The following is an 8,482-nucleotide window of genomic DNA, read 5'->3' as shown; positions in this document are numbered from 1 at the left end:
AGGCCCAGGAGCACTTGTCTGAGTTTTATAGCAGAATTAGGTAGTTACTGACTGGAAGTATGTCTCTAGTCCACATAGTTGTAAGAAAAGAACTTAGGTGTAGCTAGGGATGGACGAATCTGATAATCTTACTTTCTCTTGGTTTCTCATTTTTCCACTCTTTAAGTTCAGTTCTCCACATTTTCTTATCAGTTCGTGATTATTATTTTTAAAGTCCTTATAAAAATTCACAAGCATTTTAGCGTGAATTTCTCCTAATACACACATCTTTGTAGTTGTGCCTAAAATACACACTTTTGCAAAGCAGCTTTCCCTAATACTTTTTGGATCTTAATTTTCTTAAAACATGCATTTTAATGTGTGTACATTTTGGTATCATGCTATGTGGCTGGAGAAGTGCATTGCAAAATTTTGGATCTGTGAATTTTGAAGGATAGTTTTGTGATGGTTCACAAATTTTGGAAAGTGCAAATCAGGTAGGTCCGCCTTTTAAATACAATTGGATTTAATTTCTCCCCATCGCTGTGTCTATCAAAGGAGGATACTCCAGTTACTAACCCCTCTAGAACTAACTTTTCTTCTCTCCTCCTCTCTTCTCTTGCAGTTGATTCGGCTTGAGGCCTTCTATGGGTTTACTTTCCTCTAACTTTTAAAGTGCGATGCCCCAGCTTCATTGACACAGAGACGTTCCTAATCTTATTGGGTGTGTATTGCCTGGTTTTCAGTGCATGTCTTCCAAATCTGCATGAGAAATCACATGCCCTTGAATGCTGTTTGATTACTGTGCCATCACATCTAACCTGCTCCATGAGCTATCAATTTCATTGCAAAGAGGATGCTATCTTTGCTCCTTCCTCTTCAAGTGTGCAGCTCTACACCCTGCAAAATTATTCTAGGGGTTATACTCAATGCTAGACCTTCTGAGTGTAGACCCATTGAAGTTAATCGACAATTTAAGAAGGGTATTGACAAGCTGGAAAGTGTACAGAGGAGGGCAGCCAAGATGAGAAAGGGCCTGGAAACCAAGCCTTATGAGTAACAGTTGAAAGAATTGGGTATGTTTATCCTGGAGAAGGGAGGACTGAGAAGTGATATGAGAATCACCTTCAAATATCTGAAGGGATGTCACATGGTGGGTGGAGCAAGCTTGTTTTTAGCTGTTTCACAGGGCAGGACCCTAACCAATGGATTCAAATTACAAGAAAGGCGATTCTGAATAAATGTTAGGAACAACGTTCTAATGGCAAGAACCTTCAACAGTGGAATGGGCTACCTGGGAAGGGAGAGGACATTCCTTCATTGGAAGTTTTTAAGCTGAGCTTCAATGATCATTTTTCAGGGAATCTTTAGCTATGATTTCTGTATTGCAGGGAGTTGGACTAGTTGACTCTCGGGTTGTCTTCCAACTCAACAATTCTATGACTAACTCAGGCCCTTTAATTTCAGTGGGTATACTCTAAGTAGAACTTAGTTGGATACCACCTATTTTCTTGCACTTGTGCACAGCATGGAACAATTGTTAATTTGCTATTCAAATTAAGTCTCTGGCCCTCGTTGCTGACTGACTAAAAATGCTTCACTAACATGCTCCTCTCCCAGAGACTCTCAGGAAGGTTTCATCCTGTAGTGATGGGTAGGGAATAAAAATTATGCAAGATCTGGCTTGTGCATAATCTTTTGACTTTCTGCGGCAAGTGTTCACCTATCACCAGTTTTGTTTATGGGTGGTGTTTTTCAATCCAGTTCCATTTTTTACTGCAAACAATGACAAATTTGCAAATGGCAGCTTGTTTTAACTTCATGAATTGGCACTATAGCTGGATAAAAATTTGGAGATTCAGTTAACTGAGGCTGTAAGGAAGGAATAAGAAGCGCAGTTCGTCCTCAACCCCAACAATTTCTCTCCAACACACACTTTCGTTTTCTCTCAAAACTGTCCAGCCCATGACAACAGATGCTCTCACTTGAGAGTAAGGAAGAGATCTTTAATGAGACAGAGAAGACATACACGCACAACGACAGGTGATACACTCCACCTTTGCTAGGATTGAATGATGAGCAATCCAAGGGAAAGACCCCCATTCCAGAATGGAATCCTATGACCCCCTTTTTTGTATTGCCCATTACGCTATTGTCTAGACACCCTAGCTTTAATCTTTGCTTTTTCAATCTCCGCTTAAGACTCGGGCATTGCAAAGCACAAAAGACACAGCAATGAAACAAAAGGCCGTGCAGTGCTCCTTGAAAATGAGAATTCTTGGAGTTCCTTTAATGGGTGCCTTAATTTGCAAGGAAACGTAAGTGGCATCTGAAACAGGCCTCGGTGGTTCCTGAATTCTTCATGAGCACTTAAGAGGTCCTGAGTGGGGAGGTGGCTATTCCCCACCAACATCCCTCTCTGTTCTTAGCCACTGCTTACAATTGGGAGCTGCCATAGTGTGTTTAATACGCTCGGATGTGCAAAGATAGTGGAGACTGTGGGTTTAGCTTCCCATTGGCCCTGGAAGAAGCCTGGGGGTGGGGGTTGGTAGCAGAGAGAGAGAGACAGACAGACAGAGACAGAGAGAGACCCTGTACAGCTTCAGTCTTTTAAATGGGCAATGGAGCAGAAATATCTGGGATTCCTCCTGGATAGCCAGCCATAACCCAAGTCTCTCCATGCCTCACGGCTGCAGAGCTATGCAGGCTTCAAAAAAGCACCCAGCAGTGTAGAATCTATACAGCAGCATCAAGGGCCCTATTGTAAGATGTTGGAAAAGAGGGAGGGGAGCCACATAAGCTTATGTTGATGGGGAGTGGAAGGAGAGAGGTTTCCCTGCTCTGCCTCCAGTAGACAGAAGAGAGATTTCTGGAAGGGGAGGGGTATCATTCCTCCCTAAAGACCTTTTCTTTCTGCATACTGCAAAAGGATCGGGGGTTGCTACTTAGTCGGCCAGCGTTAGAGCCCGAAAAGTCTTCTCCTTTCTCCTTTTTTTGATGGAGGACAAAAGGAGCTGCAGGTCAAAGGCTCAGACAGGTAAGCATCCTCTGATTCCGATGCCAGCCTAGAAATAGAAGAGAGGTTGTTGTGGCTGTTCAAGTCGGCACCGGGACTCTATGAGGACAGGTGGTAGGAAGTGAATGGAGCCCCTAGATAACACTGGCAGCATTTTGAGCAGAGGTGTAACACTGGTGATAGATGCAGCATGAATGAGCTTCTGCCAGGGGTCTCTGCATCCTAATTCTAGTCTGTGGACCAGCAAAGCTGTAGCTCACTGGTGGAGCACATCCTTTGCACGGAGATTTGCTGCCAGTCAGAGCAGGCATTGCTGGGCTTAGATCAGCCTTCTCCATCCTGGTTCCCTCTAGGTGTTTTGGAGCTCGGAGCATCTGCTTTGCATGTAGAAGGTAGGTCCTGGGTTCAACCCCTGACATTGGCTGGGTTACAGGAAGGGAGTCTTTCCCAGCCCTACCTAGAGATGTTGGGGATTGGACTTAAGACCTTCTGGGTGTTAGGCCCACTGACCTCTGTTTAGCTTCAGGAGGGTAATTGAATCGCAGCGGGAATGTTGACATACTCCTCCACCCCACCAAGATCCCAATGCAGATGACACCCCCACCTTTTATTTTAAAAATATGTGCAAATCAGTAATTTGATGCAGAAAGTCTATGGCCCTAAACCTGCAACTGTAATGTCCTTTTAACCTTCATCACAAAAAATGCATGGAAGCAATAACAATTGAAAAAGGGTCCCCCCCCCCCTGTTTTGACTGGGCTCCCTTGTGCATCCACAAATGCAGGTATAACATTTCGGTCTGGGGATTGTGAGATGAGCAATGGGACACAACGTGCAGGTGCAAAAACAGGAGGGAAATCTAGAACAGAGTTTCCCAACCTTGGGCCTCCAGCTGTTTTTGAACTACAATTCCCATCATCCCTGACCACTGGTCTTGCTAGCTAGGGATGATGGGAGTTGTAGGCCAAAAACATCTGGAGGCCCAAGGTTGAGAAACACTGATCTAGAAGATGTCTTTCTAGTGTTTCCTCTTCTTCATGCAACCACATGCACTAGCGACTTGATGGATTTTAAAGCAGAAGAGTGCTGACAACGTAAAGGAAGCTCCAGAATTTTTTGTCGATAGCTTTTGAGACTCCCAGGACGTGAGGCTGCCAGGCATGCACAGAGCATGCAGGCCACAGAAGTGGTCCAACCACACCAGGATCCCTAGTTCATCCCAGAAGTCAAATACAAGATGCTCACGTTGCCTTTTCCTGTACTCTGAGTGACGGCTCTGTCTGACTTTGCTGTCTGTATTCTGAGTGAAGCTCTGCACTCTTCAGTGGAGCTCCATATGCTTCCATGTGTGTGTGAAGCTCCCAGTGTTTCTTCCATGTATACCATCAACTTCTGCCAATGCTACAGGATCCCATTCTCTCCCCCCCCCACCCCTTTGCAACTTCAGAGAAAAGAGTCTCAGTTAAAGCGCCCGGCCATCTCTGCACAGAAATAGTACCATTTTGCAGGAGCCATTTCACTTTGCAGCAACCAAGCGCCCTTGCCAGGTCAACGCAAAGTTAATTTTCACCCTGTGCCTCTGTGCAGGTGAGGATTATGCACCAATCCTTTCTGTGGTTCCGCTGACATTCCTTTGAAGAGGGATCAGAAATATATTCCTTTGTGTGGCTCCTTGCTTTCTTCCAAATCATTTGATATACTCAGCAGCCCCTACACTTCCTTTGCAGGAGGCAATGGCCACAGTGTCCTCTGCTTAACCATGTTTCAAAGCAGGCTGCTGCATGAATTGCCTCTTCCAGCTTGTGACAATCCTTGCTGATTAGCTTGTGCATGCAGACGATCTGCTAATGAGATGTGAAAGAGCGTGCCAAGATCCTGCCTGTCTCCAGCAAGCTTACCTTGTCATCCTGCTCCCCATATTTCTCTTTGCTTTAAGGAAACCAAAAAGAGGGTCACCACTGGAATTCACCTCCCTCTAATCATAAGAGACCGTTAGAGTAAAAATTCTGCAACCAGAAAAGCTGGGCTTTGTGACCTCCATGAAATATTCAGGCGCACATCAATTTTGAGATTTTATGCTGCTGGGATGTGGAAAGGAGTTGAGGATTGGCTCTGAAGGCCATCCCTCTGGCAGCTGAAAATCTATTCAGCACTTCCTCTGCTTCTGAGATTTTCAGCAGGCATTGCATGCAACCATTTAAGCATTGTATGTGTGTGTTCATAATGGCTAGAAACTTTTTTTTTAAGCAGAAGCTGAGATTCTTCAGAAGGTGAATTGTATACCTCTCATTTGTGCAGGATTTCAACTCCCGCACCCCACCCAAAAATAATCTTGATGACTGGAATGGCCGTATCTTTCTTTCTCTTTCACTATTGCCTTTTGATTCAGGGTTTGTGTGCATGTAAGCATGCTTAGCCTCTCTGCAGTATGTCAGTTGTCTTATTTACGACATCTGTCACATTTTGCAGTGTACATTGTGCTGTTATCCTCTCCATAAGGGCTAGTGAGCTAGTGGCTCCCAGTGTAAATCCTGTAGCATGTGAATATTTTCAAATGCATTTGTAGGTTTTTTTACTTGAAAGAAAGAAAAAGAAAGAGAGAGAGAAAGAATGAAAGAAAGTCTGCCATGCTACAAGACAAGACAAAACACCACACCACACCACATTAGAGGAACTCTACTTTGGGCTGCCTCAAACCTGGAGCTGGCCCCTACCAGGCAGACAGCACAAGAAGGAATTTATCAAAAATTTGGTTGACCACCACGCATTGCTAGCAAGCTGCATTTGAGCCTGTTCATGGGCATCTATCCCTCCTGGGTTATGTGAATGAGCAGATTTGACCTTTGGGCTCGCACACCCCCACCTTCCCTATTTTCTGCCATGACTTCAGGAAAGATATCAGAAGCATCCTTTTGCCCCTTTTAGCTAACAGCAGCTCCCTTTTAAGTCTGAATTGGAGGAAACTCTGGTTTGTTTATGCTTTATTGACACATGCCAGGATGAAGCTGTGGCTGATCTTAAGAACATAAGAAGAACTCCATCTAGTGCTGCAGCCAGATGCCTAGTGGGAAGTTTAAACCATAGTTTAAACCAGGCACCCCCAAACTCGGCCCTCCAGATGTTTTGGGACTACAATTCCTGTCATCCCTGACCACTGGTCCTGTTAGCTAGGGATGATGGGAGTTGTAGTCCCAAAACATCTGGAGGGCCGAGTTTGGGGGTGCCTGGTTTAAACTAACTACAGTCCCTCAGTTCAAATGCACCAATAAACTCTGGAAAGTTTATTGCACTGGAAAGCCACTTTTAGCAGTCCAGGCTTCCTCAACCTTGGCCCTCCAGATGTTTTTGGCCTATAACTCCCATGATCCCTAGCTAGCAGGACCAGTGGTCAGGTTAGATGGGAATTGTAGTCTCAAAACATCTGGAGGGCCGAGGTTGGGGAAGCCTGTAGCAGCCCATCAACCCTTTGCCAAAATAGGTCACCTCTTCTTAGTTTGCAATAGCACGTCTTCTCCCTCTGCTGTGTGACCATTTCCAAAAGGACTCAGAGACGCAGGAAACAGGAAGGACAGCGGGGCCTGGCTTCTTGTTTCCTTTCCTTTTATTAATCTAGATTTCTGAACTCCTGAACTCCAAAGCTGTCTTGCAATAGCACCACACCAGACTGAGAAGAAAGAAGGGGAGCGCTTTCTTTCCCATTGCAGTGCTGGGCTAGGCAGAGAGAAAAGTCTCCTCTCTTCCCAGTGCTGCACTGGGGGGGGGGGGCAAACACACCCCTCTGCTTATTGGCAGAAGAGTCTGTGCGGGGTTGTCTTGAATATGTGTGCATGTCTATACCCGCCTATCAATCAGTTCAACTTATTGTATACAGTGGTACCTCGGGTTACAGACACTTCAGGTTACAGACGCTTCAGGTTACAGACTCCACTAATCCAGAAATAGTACCTAGGGTTAAGAACTTTGCTTCAGGATGAGAACAGAAATCATGCGGCAGCAGCGTAGCAGCAGCGGGAGGCCCCATTAGCTAAAGTGGTACCTCAGGTTAAGAACAGTTTCAGGTTAAGAACGGACCTCCCGAACAAATTAAGTTCTTAACCCAAGGTACCACTGTATATGGTACGCGGGTGGCCCTATGGTCTAAACCACAGAGCCTAGGACTTACCGATCAGAAGGTCGGTGGTTCGAATCCCCGCAATGGGGTGAGCTCCCATTGCTCAGTCCCTGCTCCTGCCAACCTAGCAGTTCGAAAGCACATCAAAGTGCAAGTAGATCAATAGGTACCGCTCTGGTGGGAAGGTAAACGGCGTTTCTGTGCGCTGCTCTGGTTCGCCAGAAGCGGCTTAGTCATGGTGGCCACATGACCCGGAAGCTGTACGCCACCTCCCTCGGCCAATAAAGCGAGATGAGCGCCGCAACCCCAGAGTCAGCCACAACTGGACCTAATGGCCAGGGGTCCCTTTACCTTTAGCACTGTATAGCCAAAGGCCTTCACAACAGAAAGCAAGACATTCCTCTAAAATCAAACAACACACAAGTCTGTAACTTACAGCATAAAAATTTAAAATCACAACGCATCACCACAAGCTTCTTAGCTGCCAGAGAAAATTTGGCTACCAAATGTGTCATTTGTATTGGCTAAGAGTTCAGCTGTCACTTCCTGGGAGAACCAATAGAAAATTGGAGATAATATATTCTCCCCGTCCCCCTCTGGGCACTGTATATAAAGGACAAACCTGCCTGTCAGTAGGTCTGCCTGCCTGCCTTAGTGCCTCTTTGCATGTTCATTTGCCTGCCCAGGGCTGACTCAGGATGTTTTGCCACTCCAGGCAAAACTGGGCGGGGGAGGGACTGGAAAAAGGCTGCCCACCCCCATAGCAACCCTTGCCTCCTCTTCCTCCTCTGCAAACCTCCAACAATTGGGAGAGGAGGCCCTGGCAGCGGGCTGGCGAGGGATAACTGGCTGGCATCTGAGCGGGCAGGGACTGCAGCTGCACTGCCCCTCCTAGCTCTCCAGAGCCTACTGACCTGAGGCAACCTCCTCACCATGCCTTACAGGTGTGCTGGCCCTTCCTGCCTGTGTCCTGTGTACACAAGGCAATGCTTATTGGTCACTTTGGCCACACTCACCTCTGCGGCCCTTGTAGGGGTGGCAAACCCTCAGGCCAGATCTCAAGACATATGGAGAGAAGATCTAGTTTGGTGCAATGCCCAAGCCATACATGCCTGTGCAAATATAACATGCCCTGATCTGTAGGTGGACATGATGCTTTTGGGTTCTTTTTGCACGGGGAAGCGTCTGGTGAAATAACCCCCATTGTAAACATATAGGAAAACATGTGTTAGAGCAGCTCAGCCTTGGGAACTCCACTCCCAGCTGTTTTGCGAAGTCACAGCAAGTCTCAGTCAACCTTGAAGCTTCATCTTGCCGCTAGCAGTTCTCTGGTTCTCTTATTTGCAGCTTAAAAGAGTTGATTCTGGTCCATCTAT

General features: G+C 46.2%; 1 protein-coding gene across 8 annotated transcripts in view; it reads left to right on the top strand.

Annotated features, from left to right (window-relative positions):
• The first annotated feature begins 604 nt into the window (after positions 1–604).
• ARVCF (ARVCF delta catenin family member) overlaps positions 605–8,482 on the top strand; it is a 331,955-nt gene continuing 324,077 nt past the window's right edge. For all 8 annotated transcript variants that reach the window (XM_079956529.1, XM_079956526.1, XM_079956524.1 and 5 more), the window contains exon 1: positions 605–703. The gene's annotated coding sequence lies outside the window, so the exon portion shown is untranslated. The remainder of the gene's footprint in view (positions 704–8,482) is intronic.

Source organism: Podarcis cretensis (assembly GCF_951804945.1).
Source record: "Podarcis cretensis genome assembly, chromosome: 16".
Classification (NCBI taxonomy): Eukaryota; Metazoa; Chordata; class Lepidosauria; order Squamata; family Lacertidae; genus Podarcis; species Podarcis cretensis.
This window is presented reverse-complemented; position numbering and strand designations above follow the sequence as displayed.